Genomic DNA, 6,000 nt, shown 5'->3' on the forward strand with positions numbered 1-6,000 from the left:
AAAATTATGCACAATATATTCCCCCCTTTGGGGCTACATAAGAGTCCCACATCTGATTAAGACTAGCATAAGAGGAATATCTACTTCAAAGTGAATATATCAGCGTGAACAAAATGAATCAATATCAATGATAATACTCATAATTTTATTTGTATGCGTATAATCTATAAAATATAAAAATCCATCTGACCCGGCTAGGTTGTCTCGTAACACGGACAACTCCTGTTTGTAACCAATTACTTTATAAAAATGACTTCTACATTAGATTGCAAATAGTTGATCGTCACTGACCGAGTACACCACCATCTGATGGTGAGGAGCAGATCTAGTAATCCTCTTAACTGCCTGCATTATGCAAGGCCAAAAACACAGTAATATCAGAATTGGAGCCAAAATGCAGATTATCAACATCAATATGTTATGCAAATTAGGAAATATGTTTTCAATCCAGTTCCATATTGAATTATCTGAATCTACTTCATCCTTCGCTATCATGGTAGATAGCATTGAGATATTGTGTATTCCTTGTTCGATGAGATGTCCATCCGCGTTGTTGTCTGGTATGTATGTGCAACAAGTCTCTCCAACCATAGCGCAAACACCTCCTTGTGCTGCAGTTAATTGATCCAGTACCAAATGATTCTGAAGAGCAATATGACATAATCCTTGTACATTTTCTTTGATTTCTTCCATCATGAGTTTTGTTGTGTTGATAAATGAAGACAACTCATATCTAGTGATCTCCACGCCAGTCGTCAGTGATTCTACTCCCAGTGCTGGAGCAAAAGCAACCGCAAGTTTTTCTGCAATTGTCCATATATGATGATTTTTTGGCACTGGGCTGTCCTGTAGGAAGTTGAATAATCCTCTTCTCACACGCCGTGACTGTCCATTGATTGATGAGGCAAGATAATAGCTCCTCCATGTAGCTGGATTAAAGCATCAGTCCTGTCCAGTTCTTTGGTAATGATAAATATAATTGATAGCCACACAGCCAGTAGTATCCCTCAACGACTCCCGTTCCCTCGTGATCAGGAACATGCACAGTTGAGCACGATGGGCATTTTACTTGTCTTCTTTCGGAAATAAGAATGTACTGGTAGGTAAAAACTGGCTGTGGTACTTCATGAGTAATGCTGACAGTCGTAGATGGAGGATTTAGGTAGTCTGCATAACAAAGACAGGCCATACAACTTCATCGCGCTGAATCATTTAAGGGTTTATAAATGTCTGTACATTTTCACTCTGGTATTGTTCCCAAAAAAATGATGTCCTTACTTTCTTTCATAATAGACAAGATTGCTAGGTACATGTTTAACAGTTGCTCTCTGAGCAAAGATTCTGTGGAATCCAAGTATCATGCATAATAGTCTTCTCATTTGGGATATCTTTAGTCTATCAGCTAATATCGCATCTATGGATTCCCGAAATTTAACATCAAGGTCATTTTTTAGTCCAGCAGCTGCTACCGCAGATTTGGCTGCTTCAAATGTGCTGTTGGGATTCTGATGTGGCCACCAGTCTCCTCCGGTAGTGCTGTGAGGAAAGTGAGCACAAACATAACAGTGTCTGGCAGCATACATTCTAACGGTATGATTTGTCAATCTCCTGAACATGTTAGTAGCATAAGGATGAGGGGGATTGGGGTGATCCATCCATGAGTCAGAGAGTTCACTCTTCCTTCTGTTGACACTCTGTCTTTTCTGTCGGTGCTTTGATTCATACTCTGGAACTAGTAGACCCCGGAACAAATGTCCAGATGATGTATGTTGTTCATACAGTGGAGATGGTGGTCTAGTGGGTTAAACCACTGAACTGGTAAATCAAAGGTTGCTGGTTCGATCCCCGCATCCACCACCAGTGTGTCCTTGAGCAAGACATTTTACTCCATGTTGCTCCAGGGGGATTATCCCTGTAATAAGTGCACTGTAAGTCGCTTTGGATAAAAGCGTCTGCCAAATGACTAAATGTAAATATAAATTTACTCCAAAGTCCACCCGTCCCAAGGTAAGAAGAAGTCCAGAAGTCAAGAAGTCCGTGTCATTTGAATCCATATCCATGTCGTTTCTCATAAGGATTGGTATTATGATTACACATGTTAAAATGATCTGCATAAAAGCTGTCTCACTCTCCACACAGTCCCCGAAGCCTCCTTGGATGCCATGGATGTCTTCTACCTTCCATTATGATAGTTGCTAAAGTTCAATTCAACTCGTATTCTTCAGTGTGATAATTAAAAACCATCCACTGACCTGGTCTTCATCTGGATCCCGCCTTAAATCGTGTATGACAATTATGAGGTTTTAATCTAAAGCCCCTGTATGTAGGTTAATTGAGGGCCAAAGCTATGGCGTTTATTTTGACCCAAAAGTCGCGCGCAAGGAATCCGCGCGCGCACGTGCGATGCAAACACACATAATGATATACACGCGTGTAAAAGCTGTTCCGCGAAGGCATATTTATAAACCGCGAGCGCGCAGAAAAGTATCCACGAGCGGAAAAGAATACACGCGAGGGATATTTTCGACTCAGCGCGCATAAATGAAGTCACGCGAGTATGGACTGAGATGAGAACTCTCGCTAATCTTTCTGCGCTCTCGCAACTGCTGCTCATCACTCGCGCAATCTTCAGGCAGACTTTTGAGACTTTGGGGGCTGGACAGCTGACTGATGACTCCGCATCTGTGATTGGTCACTTGCAAAATGAAACAGCCTGTCTGTTATCACCTGCCACCTTCTTATGGTGGGCGATACTGTAAAATGTTGTATCGATACCAAGTAAATGCAGGGCCAGTATTGGCAATATCAATACCAATACTTTTAGATGCATTCACTTGAATTTACATTTACTTTCATGTGGATGAAATGTCATGATTTATCAGATGAATGCATCATTAATTTGCTTAATCTCAATACATTTTCATGACCACTAAAATATTTTGTGATTTGTGCTCTTAATGTGTTTATAGGCTAATTAATCATGTAGATGTTAAAACACAGGGCATAATTTAAACCAAATTAATATATTTATTTAGTTATTTATTCCTGTAATAAAATTTGCAAGCATGAACTTTTCACCAAATTATTACTGTAAAATAGTAACAATAACGGATTAACAGAACAGAAAACCGATATAAAACAAAACATTTTCTCCATATCCTAGTATTACTTGTCTAGCTTAAAAAAAAATATTACTGAAGAACAAAGCTTTTAAAACTGCTTTTCCCTTTTTGTTCAGTGTTATGTTTAGACACAATAATATAACAAATTAACATGTTTCCCTTTCATTTCACTTTTTAACTCTTTATAAATTTATTTTTTATTTCACTTTATTAATAAAATGTGTAAATAATAAAGTACTTTTAATCTTTGGCTTTTTACCCCCAAATGCCCACTGTCATACATCGCAGTTCGCCGTGTTTTTATTCAGGGGTGAAAAATCTTCACACGATGACTGCAGCAGCATCTGCGTGCTTGCACTTGGCGCTGCTGAGTCACGTGATAGCGGATAGGTGTATGGGAAATAAATAGTTCTTCTTTATTATACAATTATTAGGTACATTAGTAAATAAATCAAATCTGTAGTAAAAACACATTAGTATCGATGTTTTCATGTTAGGATCGACCCTTTTCGATACAACCTAAGCATCGGAAGTATCGATATTTCAGGATCAATCCGCCCACCCCTAATGAGCAGCAGTTCCGAGAGCGCAGAAAGATTCGCGAGAGCGCAGAAAGATTCGCGAGAGCGCCGAAAGATTCGCGAGAGTTCTCATCTCAGCCCATACTCGCGTGGCTCCATTTATGCGCGCTGAGTCGAAGATATCCCTCGCGAGTATTCTTTACGCTCGCGGATGCTTTTCTGCGCGCTCGCGGTGTATAAATATGCCCTCACGGAACAGCTTTTACACGCGTGTATATCATTATGCGCGTTTGCATCGCACGTGCGCGCGCGGATTCCTTGCACGCGACTTTTGGGTCAAAATAAACGCCATACAAAGAAAACATTGAGTGTACACAGTTAAAGTCCAACTTGGTCTTCCCTCAGTCCATGTGCCATCTTGTGTTGAAGTGAATCCAACAGCCATTATAGCACTATCAAGTGTTAGCAATCTCAAAGTGTCTATCTGTAGCTCTGGTTGTCTTTGTCCTGAAAATGCAGATACATAACCGGAGATCAGCAAGTCATAATAACACTGTCTCTCAGTACATTCACCTCTGGATGGAATATAGAGCGATGTCCCTCTTATTTGGTCTGCAGCTAGTTGTCGGTGTGGGGAATCGTTCGTATGATAAGGCCTGAACTTCTCAGTAAACTGTTTAAAGACAGATGACATGAACAAGATACCTATGTTTGTCCAGTGGGTGGCCCCCACCTTCACTAAAAGAGGTGGTTCTTCCACTGGCACTTTGCCCTTGTACTCCTACTCACTGTTCTAGTTCCTTGGGTAATGTGCACAATGGTACACCCACTCCGTGATTGGTAGAGTATGACGTGTAGTTGTCAAGATGTTCTGTGCTTGGTTTAAAACTGGTCGTTGTCCCGGTTGTGTGAAGAAAAAGACAGCAGTTATTACACACTAGATGTCGTTATAGGCTGGGACAGCGACTGAATGTCCTACGGCCAGAACCGCTGGATCCTGTTCCAGTATTTGCCGTGCTGCTGGTCCTAGTTGTCATCTGGCGTACCATGGTTGTGAATGTTGTAGCACTATTCTCTCATTCCAGTGTTGGTGTCGGTTTCGTGAATACTCTTCTTCCTGCAGCGGAAGACATCGTTTCCATGGTATCCTAATCTCCTGTCGTTCTATGAACTTTAGCACAGACGCCACCTCGCTCCGAATCTGTAAACTTGCTCTGGAACACCCCCTGGTCTTGGCCTGTATATGGTGGTGATAGTAGCAAGAAAGAAAGAAAGAAAACACATAATGCATATCCCTTTCTTTGACATCATTTGGGACCTTTGTATGGGCAAACTGAAAGAAAAGGAAGGGTTTTTTTGCCAAAAACAACAAATAAAATATCAGTTATCTTCCTGCCTATTTATGCCTAAAAGTATAAAACTTCACTACACACCCCAAAAGGGAATACAATTCTAGACTTTCTCCCTTTCTTATGAAAACATAGTTATAATAGTAAAATAAAAGTGGCACCCCCCTATTCTGGTTTGGTTGTTTGGCAAGCTATGGTGTCTAATATTCTTCACATTTGTCCATTGCTGTGATCATGGTTAACATACATGCCTCAGAGTCATGCTGCACATTTAACTCTGTTTGCAGTAACATTTGTTTAGCTGTGGCCTTAACCAATAAAGATCTTAGTGTAGGGAGAACACAACAGAATAATATTGCAGAGATTATTAACACAATAACAATTGTTATTCCCAAATAAGTTAGCCATTCTCCCCAGAAACCAAACATTGACTTAAACCATGTCCCCAACGCCCCTCTTCCTGCATTAGCTGTTATTTAATCTCTAAGGTTTTTCAATTTCTCCATAGCATGAGTAACAGACCCATCAGGGGCAGTATTATTAGGAATGTAAGTGCAGCAATCTTCTCCAAACATTGCACAGACTCCTCCTTTTTCAGCTAACAACCAATTCACAGCTTGTCTGTTTTGCCAGGCCATTTTACTTGTTGGGGCTAGTTGTTCTCCAAGAGCTTTAAGTGCATCGTTTGTGTAGTTAATAAACCTCTGCTGGTTGTAATACAGATAATTTATCCATTCTGTGTTTTTATTTGGGATAATCCATGCAACAATAGATTTAAATCCGGATTTAACTTCATCTCTTGCTTTAAACTGGTGTGGGATATTTCTAGGTTGACCAATGGCATCCAAATAAACATTTAAATCACTTTGGTAAGCCCTTTTCATTATTTTATGTTTTGGTTTCCTTTTAACATTCTGATTCGGATCCCATGTGATCATAGTGACATCTTGTATTAGCTTCACTCTTGCATATAAACCTCTCCAGTGTTTTGGTAGTGTTGGTCTTAGT

Source organism: Triplophysa dalaica, chromosome 5, assembly GCF_015846415.1.
Source record: "Triplophysa dalaica isolate WHDGS20190420 chromosome 5, ASM1584641v1, whole genome shotgun sequence".
In the NCBI taxonomy this organism is placed as follows: domain Eukaryota; kingdom Metazoa; phylum Chordata; class Actinopteri; order Cypriniformes; family Nemacheilidae; genus Triplophysa; species Triplophysa dalaica.